Source organism: Bos indicus, chromosome 4 (genome assembly GCF_029378745.1).
Source record: "Bos indicus isolate NIAB-ARS_2022 breed Sahiwal x Tharparkar chromosome 4, NIAB-ARS_B.indTharparkar_mat_pri_1.0, whole genome shotgun sequence".
In the NCBI taxonomy this organism is placed as follows: Eukaryota; Metazoa; Chordata; class Mammalia; order Artiodactyla; family Bovidae; genus Bos; species Bos indicus.
In genome coordinates, this window is record NC_091763.1 from 5,475,690 (window position 1) to 5,490,496 (window position 14,807).

General features: G+C 50.7%; 1 protein-coding gene across 2 annotated transcripts in view; it reads left to right on the top strand.

Moving 5' to 3' along the window:
• Nucleotides 1-6,293: 6,293 nt before the first annotated feature.
• Nucleotides 6,294-14,807, top strand: part of GRB10 (growth factor receptor bound protein 10) — a 219,951-nt gene continuing 211,437 nt past the window's right edge. The window contains exon 1 of one of the 2 annotated variants that reach the window (XM_070787419.1): nucleotides 6,294-6,482. The gene's annotated coding sequence lies outside the window, so the exon portion shown is untranslated. The remainder of the gene's footprint in view (nucleotides 6,483-14,807) is intronic. The other variant, XM_070787418.1, reaches the window with a different exon arrangement.

Genomic DNA, 14,807 nt, shown 5'->3' on the forward strand with positions numbered 1-14,807 from the left:
TTCTCTGACCTCTGTGTCACAGACCACCAGTGTCCACACCAACAGAAGCCCCCCAGCTGTTCTCCTGGCCCCACAATGCAGCTAGGTCAAGCTGTGACCCAGATAGGCTCCCGCAACTCCTGCAGGTCACCCAGCGGAGCAGGCTGACATCTGTATGCAAAACCAAACCAAACCTGACCCTCACCACAGGTTGTTACAAAAACTAACTTGTGTTAGACCGTAGAGTGAAATAGTAGGCATATGCAGTAGTGTCTGACTCTTTGTGACCCCGTAGACTGTAGCCCACCAGGCTTCTCTGTCTATGGGATTCTTCAGCAAGAATACTGGAGCGGGTTGCCATTTCCTACACCAGGGGATCTTCCTAACCAAGGGATTGAATCCATTTCTTGCATTTCCTGCCATAGAGCTTAAAACTGTAAAACTTCTAGGAGAAAACATAGGAGATCATTGTTACAGCCTTGGGTTGCTGCTGCTGCTGCTAAGTCACTTCAGGCATGTCCGACTCTGTGCGACCCCATAGACGGCAGCCCATCAGGCTCCCCCATCCCTGGGATTCTCCAGGCAAGAACACTGGAGTGGGTTGCCATTTCCTTCTCCAATGCATGAAAATGAAAAGTGAAAGTGAAGTCGCTCAGTCGCGTCCGACTCTTCACGACCCCATGGACTGCAGCCCACCAGGCTCCTCTGTCCATGGGATTTGGCAAGAATTTCTTAGACGGGATACAAAAAAATGCAAAAGGACACGCTGATAATTTTTAACCTACAAAATGAAAAACCTTTGTTCTTTTAAAGACAGAAACATGTAAATGTTAAAATTTTTAAAGTCTGGGAGAATATATTTGCAAAACACATATCTGCTAAACTACAGGTATGCAGAATATATAAAGAACACTTAGAACTCAATGTTAAGAAAATAAACAGTAAAAAAAAATGGACCAGAGATCTATACTCCAGAAAGAAATGTATACATATAACAAGCAAGCACATGAAAAAATGCTCAAGGTTATTTGCCATGAGGAGAACGTGAATGAAAATCAGAATGAGACATCATTATATACCAGTCAGGATGGCCAGAATTAAAAAGGCTTACAATACCAAGTGCTGATCAAGACATAGAACAGAAACACTCACACATTTGTTTATTATTATTATTATTTTTTTTTTTTTTTTGGTGCAGACACAAATGGCAGAGTCACTTTGTTAGTAGCTTGGCAATTTCTTCCAAAGTTAAACACATTTCATTTGACCCCATGATCTTGCCCCCAGTTATTTACCCAAGAGAAATTACTTGGGTAATTTCTTACAACCCTAGAAAAACCCATGTAGCTTTTTTTTTCAAATTCGTAATTGCCCCAAACTGGAAATAGCCCAAACATCAATCAGCTAGTGAGAGGATGAACTAATTGAGGAACATCCATACATGGAATAGCAATCAGCATTGAAAAGGAACAAGCTGTTGATTCACAGATCGACATGGATGAATCCCAAATGCATTCTACTGAGTGTGAAAAGTCAGACATAAAAGGCTGCATACTGTGAGATTCCATTCATGTGACAATCTTGAAAAGGCAAATCATTAGGACAGAAAACAGCCCAGTGGGGCGGGGGCATGAGGGACCCTTTTGGGGAGAGGAAACTGTCTACATCTTTACTGATGTCATGGTAACACAACTGTGTATCTTTATAAAACTGCAAAATGTCAATTTTTCTGAAGGCAAATTATTATTGACTGCACCTTGTGCTTTGTGGGATCTAAATTCCCTGACTAGGGATCAAACCAGCGCCCCCAGCTGTGGAAATAGAGTCCTAACCACTGGACTGAGGGAAGTCCCTGAAAGCAAATTAAATCTCAATAAAAACCAGACATAGGTAATATCCTTCAGTGAATATCTGGCTGTAAAGTCATCTGATTCAAGCTTCCAAAGGAAAAGGACAATTTTACATGTTAAAACATCATAAGGAAAATGGGTTTCGGTGGAAATTTCAAACAAGAGCTGCAGGAGCCCAGGCTCAGGGAAGCAGGAGACAAAGGGTACCTCCCTGGGGCTGACGTTCAGCCTCTCTCTTCACAGACTGAGCCCAGAGCAGCTGTGGCTTACCCGGGCCAGAACTGCTTTGGATCCCAGGTGCTGGCATGTGGCTGGTCCATCCTTCTGCACACCAGCAAACACACACCTTGGACCAACTGTCATCCCCGAGCAGATCAATTGCTACGTAGGGGCCAAAGAAGGGCAGGGGGATCTATGGGAAGTTCCACTATGAGGGGAGGGCACGGTGCTGGTCAGCCCTAGACAGGCAGATCGGACCCACACGTCATTTTGGGATAAAGTAGAAATGCCTGAGCATGACAGCGAAGTCCCTCCCTACCTTTGCATCCTGGTCTCTCGCCAAGCAAGCCCCCTGATGCACTCATGTTCTCCTGCCTTCATGCTATGAAGAAATGCAACTACTAGGCAAATTCTTCCTTGGCTTTGGCAGGGCCTGCAAGTCTCCCTCCATCTGGGAGACCTTTTCTCTGGTTCCCTCTGTGTGGAACTGACCATCTTGGATATACTCCAGGGTTCCACTGGGGCGTCGCTGCCTCCAGGAAGTCTTCCTTCTGCATGCCGGAGGGAGTCTGGATTTCTCGTTTGGAAGAGTCAAAGGATCACCCTGTTTGGAACATGGGTGGGCATGTGACTGGTGGGGAAATCTGTTAAAAATGCAGTGACCTCAGGGGGGTGAACTCTGTCAGGAAGGCAGGATGGGCCCCAGGCTTCTTGGGTGGGCACTGTGCTCATGTCCTGACTGCGGGCAGCTCCCACCCCCAGTCCTGAGTGCTGACTTCAGCTTACAGCACTGCCTTCCTGGCGCACCTGCCTGGGCCCAGTGGGGCTACAGGCCTGACCTTTCCCTCATGGGGTCAGAAGTGAATTCAGGCCACTCTGGCCAGAGCATTTTACTCTCAGGGTGCCATTCATCTTGATCTTTTCCTTCGTTAAGGCTATTGGCAGCACTGGAGCTGGAGCCTGGGCCCCAGGGCACAGCATTCCCATTCTCCATTCATTTGATCTGCTGATGAATTCATCTGCAGGATGACATACCCCCAGGTGCCCGCTCAGTGCCAGGCACTCCCCCTACTGGAACGGCCCTAGTGAGCAGCGTGTGCTTACTCCTTCCCACGCCCACAGCCAACAGAGGAGACAAGTATTAATCAGTTCATTTCTGATTGTAATTAGAGTCTATCAGATTCTCTCCTTGCAACTAAAGGAGCCTTCTAGCACATCCTGGGATAACCGAATACTTCATCATCACGAAATCCCATTTTCTGTGCTGACACATAATTGCAGCCATAGGATTTCCCTCGATGAGGCTCTTGAGCCCAAAGCCACACTGCCTTGTACCCAGTAGGCTGGTTCTCCAGGGTAATTTACACCCTCGTGGCTGTACTGCATGGTGGTGGCATCCATCCTTCTGAACAAATGCCAGTGGGCATTTGGAATTTGCAGCTGGGGAAGGCACTAAGATGCAGCCTGCCCACAGGATCGGCTGGTCATCACTCAGGGGACAGCTGCAGCTTCTGTAGCCACAAGAGTGACAAGTTCATGAACTTGGATCATGCAGTGGTGAGGAGCAGGCCCTGCCCAGAAGGGAGAGGCAGGCAAGGTCTCACAGAGCTGGAACATGTGGGGAATGAGGGCTTGTCTGAGGAATTCTGGGGATCGATGTCACCATAAAAACACTTGAGGACATTTATTTTCATCCCTTCTCAGTGAAGAGTAGTGTTTGAAAACCCATACATTTTCAGACAGCTAAATATGACACTTGAGTCTTGAGTGGATCTTTTGAGGGAGGGGAAAGAAATACCATAAGGAACATTGTCAGGCTAACTAGCAAAATTGGAATCTGGACCAAGAATAGATGCACATAGTTTATCATTATTAAGCTACAATTTTGTAACTGTGCTGTGGTTATGATAAATAATATCCCTACTCATAGGAAGGACATATCACAATATACATGAGTTTGTTCACTAAGTCACGCCTGATTCCTTGTGACACCGTGGACTGTACCCCACCAGGCTCCTCTGTCCATGGGGTTTCCTGTACAAGAATACTGGAGTGGGTAGCCATTCCCTTCTCCAGAGGATCTTCCCAAACCAGAGATCAAACCCCTGTCCCCTGCATTGGAAGGATTCTTTACCACTGACAAGCCCATATATAGGGGTAAGGGGCTTTAGTGTATGGAATTTACTTAGAAATGATGCAGGAAAATATGTCTACATATAAGGTGCTTTTCAAACACCTATAAAAGCCCTTTGTCTATCAGGCTTTCTGGCTGGTTCACGGTCTCCTTGCTGACTGGAACCTTTGGCAAAACTGTTAAGAGTCAAACTTACATGGCTCTCCACAAGTGGCCCATGTCTTTTCCCTCTTTAATTTGCTCTGGATCCTTTGTCTATTACAGGAATCTTTGTGTTAAGTTCTTCCAGGAACTAAGTTCCTTTGCATTATTCTTTCTAGATGTTTCATAGGGTTTTCTGAACTTGGACCAACGGGGAGATATTTTCAGGATGCTTATTTCAGTTATAAGAAAGGATGAACTTTTCTGGATAAATCAGGCCAAAGGTGGGAAACACAAAAGTTATAAAAAGTGTCCTAAAGGGTTTTGGCAGAATCCTTATTCTGCACTTAGGAGCTACTTCAGTTCAGTTCAGTTCAGTCGCTCAGTCATGTCCAACTCTTTTCAACCCCGTGGACTGCAGCACACCAGGCTTCCCTGTCCATCACCAATTCCCAGAGCTTACTCAAATTCATGTCCATTGAGTTGGTGATGCCATCCAACCATCTCATCCTCTGTCCTCCCCTTCTTCTCCTGCCTTCAATCTTTCCCAGCATCAGGGTCTTTTCAAATGAGTCAGTTCTTTGCATCCGGTGGCCAAAGCATTGGAGTTTCAGCTTCAGCACTAGTCCTTCCATTGAATATTCAGGACTGATTTCCTTTAGGATGGACTGGTTGGATCTCCCTGCAGTCCAAGGGACTCTCAAGAGTTCTCCAACACCACAGTTCAAGCATCTATTCTCCAGCGCTCAACTTTCTTTATAGTCCAACTCTCACATCCATACATGACTACTGGAAAAAACAAAGCTTTGACTAGACGGACCTTTGTTGGCAAAGTAATGTCTCTGACCTTCAGCAAATTATCTAACCTCTGGGAGACTGGGTTTCCTAGTCTGTGCAGTGGGCATCTCCTAGTAACAAGCTCAGAGGGTGAAATCAGAGGATTAATGAAATGTTTGGCACAAAACGCACGCTCAACGAAGGTAAGTTATTAGTGCAGCTGCTTTTATAATATCAAATCCCAGAAAAAGACATAATTATTGTTATTATCCTATTTGTATTATAATTTTGATTCGATAGAGATATTAATAGTCATGTTAATTACAATGGCGTCGATGAACGCAGGGGTTCCTTCTTACCTTTCGCTTTATGTTACAAGTTAACATCTCATTTAACCCTCAGGACATTACTCGTAGGCGGGCTTATTAGCCTATTGCAAAGACAAGGACTTTGAGGCCTGTTAGTATAAAGAAAATAAGCAGGGCCTCCCACTCCACGCGCGCTCCCGGGCGGGTACGCAGATAGGGAAACTGTGGCTACGAGGGTCAAGGCTCCAGACCCCGCCAGCGGCGGGCGGACGCTGAAGCCCGGGTTCCCCGGTTCCAGGCGGGACCGCAGCCCAAGGCACAGCCAGTCCAGCAGCCGCTCCTCAGGCTCCTCCGTGCAGTCTTCCCGCTGCGCCCGGGACAGGGAATGGGCCCGCACAGTTTCAACTTGAGTTTCAAAGAATTCGCTTGCAAATTGCCTTCCAGGAGAGGTCTGATGTGTGTTTCGAGGGCGCTCCAGGCTGGGTGGTCGCGGTTCCACGTCCGGGAGTCCCGAGAGCGGGACGAGGGATCCGGGCGCCCACGCCCAGCTGCCGGCTTCCAGTTCCCCGTGCCAGCCCCCAGAAGCAGCGACCTCCGGAAGCGCCCGGCTCCGCACCCCGCCAGCGCCCCGAGCTCCCTCCGCGACCCGCCCTGCGCCCAGGCCGCGGCCCTGCCCGCGCTGGCGGCCCCGAGCGGTCCGGGCTGCGGTGGCAGCAGCGGCGGCGGCGGGAGGAGGAGCAGGAAAAGCGACCGGGGGAGGAGGCGGAGGCGGCGGAGGTGGAGGCGGCGGCGGCGGCGGCGGGCGGGGCCGGGCGGGTTTAAAGCCCATCGAGGGGGTGGGGAGGCCGGGAGGAGGCAGGAAGGGACGCGAGCGGCGCGCCGTGGCGGGCTGGGCGCTCGGAAGCCGCGGAGCCCCGCGCGGAGCCAAAGTTTGCGCGCGGTCCCCGGGCGGCGGCACGCGGGGGCCGGGACCGCCCTGCGCGCCGCCCTTGCCTCGCGGGACGCGCGCCGCCCCGGCCGCGCCGAGGGTCGCGGGCGGCCAGGCGGAGGCGGCCGGGAAAGGCGCCGTGGCAGGTACGGAGTTGGGCGGCGAGCGAGGCGCCAAGTTACTTTGTGGCCGGCGGGCGGGCGGGCTGCAGTCCCGGCGTCATTGTCTGCGCGCGGGCCGCCCGGGCCGGGGACGCCGGGCGCCGCGGGGGCGCGGCGGGCGGAAGGGCGTCGCCTCGGGCCGGGGGCTGCGACGCGCGAGGGCGGGGACCGGGCGCGGCGCTCGGCGTCGGCGACCCCGGGGAACCCGGGAGCCCGGGCGGCGCCCTCTGGAGCCCTCCTGTCCGACGCCGGCTGCTCACGGGCCGGGCCGGGGTGGGGGCTGCGCCGCCGGGCGGTCAGGGCCAAGGCCGCGCTCCCGGATCGCCTGGAGGGTGGGCGCCGCGCGCCCCTGCAGCCCCCAGTGCGCCCGTGCTCTGGCGGTGGGGCCGGACCCTCCGGAGCCGGAGCGAGCCAGATACTGGGATCTTTCCCTTTGGTTCTGCTGGCGACCCGTCTCCCCGCCCCCAGGGCCTAACCCTAAGTCGAGGGTTCGCGGGTTAGCGGCCCGCCAGCCGGGGAAACCTGATAACAGCCGTGCGGTTCTCCGAAGGCGATTCTGATGCAACTCTCGGCCTCTGGATCGCCTCTCCCCGCGCCTGCCCGAGGACGGCCCTGGAGCATGTGCGTTATGGAAATGAGACATTCTCTACTTTTTATTGTGTTTTTCTTGTCTTGGGGTTGGAAGAAACGCCAAGTTTCTGTCATTTGTCTCGGTGAGACGGTGGGTCACGTAGGGGAGCCACAGGTGACTTTGCCCGGGCCCGAATCTTTCTGATGCATTCCTTGGAGAGAAAGCTTTATTGCAAACGTTGTCCCCAGCTTCATTCAAGAGATGCGGAGAAAAGACCCAAACAAGTAGCGCTCGTGAGTAAACACGCGTTATTGCACAACTTGCTCTTTGCTGCTGTTTACAAGGCCTAACCCAGAACACTTTGTTTCTGAAAATGCTGATTCAGCGGTTCGGAGCCCCCGAGTTTCCGAAGTGGTGTTTTCTCTAACGTTTCGCTCAGTTTTACTAAGAACACATGTTAACACAGCAACAGGCGTTGACTAGGGTTTACAGCACCAAGCCGGACGTTTTTAATAGGAGTTGGCTCGCTGATTCCTTCGTTCTTTCCAGGAGGAAAAATAGGTTCTAGGTTTCTGTGGCCAAAGAAGTTCTGACTTCTGGTGATGGTGGTGTCTTTTAGGTTAGTATTTTGTTTAGGAAAAAAGCTCTGAAACCAAAGTGTTTCCAGAAATGGTTCTAGATGACTAGGTTTTCCGATTAAGAATCAGAACTCTAGGATTATTGCATATAATATTTGAGTTTTATTGGACACATTTGAAAGAGAAGGCCAATCCCCAGATCACGGGGAGGGAATTTGAGGACAGTCACACACCCAGCAACTGGGAAGTAACTGAGAAGTGCAGCAAGGGATACTTGTGTGGCATTTCACTGTCTATGGGACACGTTCAAAGCCTGATTACTTTTAATCCTCTGCACCCTCCTGCTCCCCATTTTACAGGTTTGGAAACTGAGGCTTGGGCTTCCAGGTGGCGCTAGTGGTAAAGAACCCACCAACTAATGCAGGAGATGGATGTAAGAGACTCAGGTTTGGCCCCTGGGTCAGGAAGATTCCCTGGAGTAGGAAATGGCAGCCCAGTCCAGTATTCTTGCCTAGAGAATCCCATGGACCAAGGAGGTGGGCTATAGTCCATGGGGTGGCAAAGAATCAGACACGCACAAACCCAGGCTCAGAAGGTTAAAAATTGCATGTCCAAACACATGGCTGGCAAATGCCAGAACTATTTTTTTTTTTAGTTCTCTGTGGTTCAGGCTTCTTTGCATCTAAAAGAGAAATGGCCCTAGGAGCGTCCCTGGGCCGGTCACATACCCGGAGAACCAGCAGACTCTGTTCCCATTCCCGTGGCTCCTGGATACCTGCCCTATCACTAGGCTGTTATCATTGTTTTCTTTTGTCCGCTCACTTTTTGTGCTTAGATACACATTTGTTTTGGAAGGAAATTTTGATACCACGAAGTCATGAGTCTGATATGGTGGTTATGTTTACTGTAATAAGAACTGTGTTTTAATAAAAGCTGTGCCCCGCTAAAGTCTTCTGCTGGGTATTGCCCGTGGTGTGTACAGCTTTGGGACTGGGCAAAATGCCTTTCATTGTGGACTAGGAACCTGGAGCTGGGCAGGTTCATGCCAGGGCTTGTAGCGTGGTAGCTGCCAGGATCCGAACCTGGACAGGCCTGGCCCAGTTACAGTGACCATCTCTGTGGCCATTGACCCTCAAACGGGAGAGGAGAACAAAGCCAGACTCTCAAACTTTTGCTTTGGATGATGAGGCTGTTCTAAGACTTGTCAATGTATAGAAACCAAGCTCCTGCATGAACAAAGACATCCACCGTGTCTTTACCTTCCTCTTACAGCTTTAGAAATTCTAGGTTGGTATAGCTGATAAAACTTTCAAGATGACATAGTTTAAGGAACTTATTTCCTTGGAATTCTGTCCAACTCTTAACCGCTGGTGCAAAGAGCCATGCACGGTGGTTGGCTGGTCTGCCTGTCAGAACTCTGACACTGACTGTAGGGAGTTCTGTCCTGCTTCGCGGGAGGAAGTGTGTGTGTTTACGGCTTGGAGTGTGATGCCTTGGTCAGTTTCTCATGCTGTCAAACCAACGTGGAATCGTGTGGATCTGTAAAGAGAAAACATTTGTTTTGCTTTTCATGTATGTAGTCAGTCATATGTTCATAATTTCACTAAAACTTTTTCTGCTTGTTGAGACTTTATTTCACCTGTCTTTATCTTTTGCTTAACTGGCCATTTGGAAGATTAAGGAAGATATTAGAACAGACAAGTGACTTGGTGGGCAAGTGGGTGCTTTGGGGATCTGGGAACTGTCAACAAGGTTTTTGCACCAACGGGTGTAAAACTGATCACATCCGTTCAGGCGCTGGCTGGCGTGTACATTGTGTTAATGCTTCATGGCATGTTTCTGGGGAGCTGTCTGTTCCCCCACCTTCTCTGTTTGGTGTCCGTGCTCCTGATGATCATGTCTTGTTGACTGTAAGGAGATGAGAGCAGGTAAGGCTTAAAATCACCAGTCTGTTGGCTTTTCTGTAATAACAAGGAAAAATGGGACGACTGTTTTTGAGACCAAAAAAAGCCATCAAAAATCACCCCAGAGTTAGAAATGAGTGCTCATGACTTTCTGCTTTGGGCATAAAACAACTCTGAGGAGATACCCCTTTTTGCTCCTCTAGTGGGAGAGGTGGGCTTGGGAATAAGCGGAGCCTGGCCTGCTTGAGTGTTCTTTTGTTCATCTGGGTGGATGTTGAGGTAGAAATAACTTAAGTCATAGTCTTGCTTTAGAATCCCTGCCCAGACGCATAGGATGAAGTTAGTGGGTCATGACTGGGTGTGACTGGGAAAACTTGAACATTGCTCCTGTTTTTCCACCAGTGACTTTACATCTGGCTTGGGGCGTGATTTCCTTGATTGTTCAGACCCCTGGTTTGAGGGGTTTCCCATTTGGGCTTCCTCTGCCAGGTTGGACTGTGTGTTTTAGCATCTCCTTTGCCACCATGTTGCTCTTTTCCACTTTTGCCCAGGTGGGTGGACGATACTGATGACTCCACTGGGCACTCTGCCTCAGCTGGACTCCTGATCTTCTTTAAGCAGCGGGGTGAGCTCATTGAGCTAGCTTTTACTAGCTCATGTAAAACAAGAGTCACAGGGGTGCAGACCTGCAGGGAAGGTGGGGTGCCTCTAGGGTCGTGTGCACCTTGGTACGTGGTGAGAGCTCAGAGATGCTGCGTCTGTGACCTAAGCCTGCCTTAGAACAGCTTGCGTGCTGGGTCATGCTGCTTTCTGTTAATTTACAAGGTCTCTTTCTATTAATTAGAAAGAAGACTTACTTTTTTTGTATTTTTGATTCTGGACCCATTAGCTGTACAAAACCTTGTGTCACTGGCTGAATTCTGCCTTCAGCACCAGTCAGTGTGAGCGGGAAGCCTCTCCTGGCCTCAGAGCAGCCCATGGGTAGGATGCTATGAGCAGAGGTAGATGGTGGGATGGAGACCTCGCCTGGCCACAGACCACTTGAACCAGACCATGGGGAAGAGCAGACATCAAAAATTGGTTCTTTGTGACCAGGAACAAGACATTTGCAGTGGCTGAGATACACAGGCTCAGACACGCTGTGATGCTGGATGCCTGTATGGAGACCGCTGGGCGCAGGTACACGGGGCCTGGTGGCCTCTGTCTTTAGGACCCCAGGGTGCTCGGTGTCTGGAGTCTGCACAGACACCTAGCTCAGCTGGGACTAAAATGCACGTGAACCACACATCCTGATGGGCTGCCTGTCCAAGTGGCTCCTGCACCGTGTCTGGGGCGGTGCTGTTGGCAGCCTCGCATCTTCCAGAAGTCTGGCTGGGTCTTGGAGCCAGGTCAGCGGGCCCGGGTACTAATAGCCGCAATCTCGCCTGGTAGCACAGGCTCAGAAAGCACGTGGCCTGGAAAGAGTTTGCTGTGTTTTTGCCCTCTTCACTGTTACTGCAGCTGAAACTGCGTTGGGTGGCTGGGATCTTCAGCTGTCTGCACGCTGCCCCTGACACTGACCGGCGACCTGCCTGTCTGGCCCTGGCTGCGAGCTCACCGTTGTCTCACTCTGCAGGAGAGAACCCAGAAGGTACCTGGAGACCCCCTGTCATGTGGCTACCAACAGCAAGGGACCCCCAGCCACCTGGATCAAATTTGAGATGCTTGTTGGAGGGGAGAGACCCTGCGAGTACTCACTTCTCCCACCTGCTGGGCTTTTGGTTTATTTTTTTGGGAAACTTTCATCCCTGGGAGTGTTTTCTTCCAGTCTTTTATGAGTTGTGAACACACTTTAATATGAAGACTTTAATTATATCCCGTATCAGTAATAATCTTAGGATTCTCTGCTCCAAGAAACTCATCTTGACCAAAAAGCTGCTACAAACTGAGGAGCGTTTCCATTCAGGGGTTTGTACGGTAGCATCATGCACAAGGCTTCCTGGGGGGCTCAGTGGTAAAGAACCTGTCTGCCAATGCAGGAAGCACAGGAGACAGGTTCCATCCCTGGATGGGGAAGATCCCCTGGAGGAGGAAATGGTAACCCTCTCCAGTATTCTTGCCTGGAGAATCCCATGGATGGAGGAGCCTGGTGGACTACAGTCCATGGGGTCGCAAAGAGTCAGACATGCCTGAAACGACTGAACACATCATGTGCATAGGAGGTCTCGTCAGGCCTGAGGGTGATGCCGGCATGAAATCTGGGACCCTGCTTGGGGAATCTTCCCATTGGCTGGGAGGTTGAGCTGGGTGATGTCCTGTGTGGACCAGCACAGATTGTGGGTGTGTCACCCCAAAGCCTCCAGGTTTCTTGCTCCAAAATGCTGTTGGATTCCTCTGAAGAACTGTGTAGGTTTCATGGGACCCTGCCAGGATGTTTCTGTAGATGAAGGAATGCATGAGACCTCTCAGCATCTCCCAGTGGAGGAGGGGCAAGTCAGGGTGGCTTCTCGCTCCCTGGTTTGGTCATCACCTAACTGCAGACCTGGCCTGGCCCTTCCCCACCCCGGGGCCTGCAGGGCCGTGGTGGACACCCCTGGCCTATGTCGTGTCCTTCTCTTCCCAGCTGGGGCCCTGTCTCCACTCTCCTGGCCTGGCTTACCCACACAAGTTGTGTCCATTTAAAGGGTCAGGAGCTTTCTAATCCCTCAATACCTCGGGCAGACTTTTGAAGTTTAGTTTTTTGTTTTAATCAGAGCAATACATGTACGTACTTTGAAGAGTCAGTTGCCCAGAAGTAACCAGGCTTATCAACATTTTCTGTATTCATCTCCGTATTTCTAAGCAGATGTTTAATAATGTATTGCAGTTCCTTACCACCTGTCTTTCTCCCCCACCCACCCAAAGCTCAGCTTCGTGTGGGATTCTTTTACCCTTCTTGGAAGGTGAGGAGTGGACCTCCGTCTCATTCGCATCCTGACCTGTACATCCTGTCTCCTGTCGTCCCTGGTGAGACTGGCTGGACCAGCACACCCTGCGGCTGCCGTGGTCCAGACTTTCTCTGTCTTCCAGGACGTCTTGTTTTCTTCTGGAGTTGTATTTGCCTTTGCTTGGTAGTTTATGTACTTACTGCTCCCTACCCCAACCCCCACTCCAAGCCAACACAGGTGTGCAAATATTCTCTTGGACACCTTGAGGTATCCAGCTAGTTGTGTCTCTGGGAAACAGTCTCTCGTGTGCCTTTCGTCCCCAGGGGCCTGGCTGCCCTCCAGCCTCCCTGCTCAGCGCTGTCCCCGTCTCCTCCTCCATGGTCCCAGGCGGGCCCTTTGTTCTTCTCTTGGCTCTCTTGACCCCTGTTTTGTGGTTTCTTCCCACAGTTTGATGGAGAGCATTTCATAATAGCTTCCAAAGAAGAGATGCATTCAAGTTTTTTGAGACTTTGCTTGTCCAAAACTGTCCTTATTATAACCCTTCACTTTTCAGTGTTTTATTTATCTTTTATTCATTTATTTTTTCCATGTCTGGAAACTTGTAGGATTTCCTCTTTGTGTCTTTATTCAAAAATTCCTTGTAGCTATGCCTTGTTGGGCATCTATATGTATTGTGCAGAGCACATCAAGGCTCTTTCAAGCTGGAGACTCCGATTTTTTAAAATTAGTTCTTTAATTTCTTTCCTCTCCCCCAGTTTTCTCTTCTTTCTTCCTAGAATCACTTTTATTTCATGGTTAGCTGCTGGACTTGTTCTCTATCTTTTATTTCGTTGAGTTCTTTTAAGTTGTAGAGTATGTCAACTTGGCTTTTAACTGGATTTTAAATTTTTGTTTTCATTGTTAACTTCTAAGGACCTCTTTATTTCTTTTTTGATTATTATTATTTTTACTTTATTTAGACTTTACTTTTTGGACCAGTTTTACAGTTACTGCAAAATTGAGCAGAAAATATGGAGATTTACTGTTTATACTCCTTGCTCTACTGCCCCCAAATCTCCCCACTGTCAACATCCCCCACCAGTGAATGAAGGCGCTCCGTCGTGTCTGACTCTGTGCCACCCCTTGGACTGTAGCTCGAAAGGTCCTCTCTCCACGGGGATTCTGCAGGCCAGAATTCTGGAGTGGGTAGCCTTTCCCTTCTCCAAGGGATCTTCCCGACCCAGGGATGGAGCCCAGGCCTCCTGCAGCGCAGGCGGGTTCTTCACCAGCTGCGCCTCCGGGGAGTGTGTCACAGGCAGTGGGCCTGCCATGGAGCATCACTGTCCGAACCACCGCCCCCGCTTTCATGGCGCAGCACTGCTGTCTCACATCACAGATGCACGACTTTCTTAAACCTCTTTTTGGATATACTTCCTTTTTTGGGGGGGAGGGGGCTCTGTCTTCCATAGTTTCTCTTCTCTCCAATTTTTACATTATTTCTTTTTGTGCACTTTTGGCTTACCCAGAAAGCAGAGTTTATGACAAGCAAGAACTTATCTGTGGCTCAGAGGGTAAAGAATCTGCAATGCAGTAGACCCAGGTTTGATCCCTGGGTCAGAAAGATCCCCTGGAGGAGGAAATGGCAACCCACTCCAGTACTCTTGCCTGGAGAATCCCATGAACAGAGGAGCCTGGTGGGCTACAGCCCATGGGGTCTCAAAGGGTCGGACACGACTGAGCGACTGTACTTTCTTTCCTTACTGAGGGAGGCATTGTGAGGGGAGGGAGGGTGGGCCCTGAGGCTGGCCCCTAGCTGGCCACCTGGGCCACTGAGAGAAGCTGATGGTCCACTGTTGTGATCCCCAGACAGTCCTGGGGGCGGTGGGGGAGAGGAAGAGCTATTGGTTGTTGCCCATTCCCTCCGTGGAGCTGTGGGTGCTTGGAAAAGGCCTCGTGGCACGTGGCCCTTGGCCTCGGGGCTTGTCTTACCCGCACCCACACTGTTCTCTCCAGCCGCGGCCACACAGGGGCCCAGGCAGGTGAGGCTGAAGAGTGCTGTCCTACCCATTCTGCGTGACCTTCGTCTTTAGGGCTCAAGGCTTTGCTTCGATGTCTGGGCCCTGCTGTGCCACTGGTGTTCAACGAGGTCACTGGAAGGCGGATGCTGGGCCTCGGGGTATGGCCATTTGGTTGCCCTCATTGTGTGGGGAGACCCTGGGGCCCCTGTATGGGGTCTCTTCTCCTTGGCAGCCAGACTGTCTGAAGAAGCCTCTTCTCCACCGTGACTAGGAGGGCAGTGGTAGTCTGGGGCTGTCAGCTGTTCGGCATCAGCAGCTGTGCTCATAGTGGTACCAGGAGCCCTGTTACTGGTT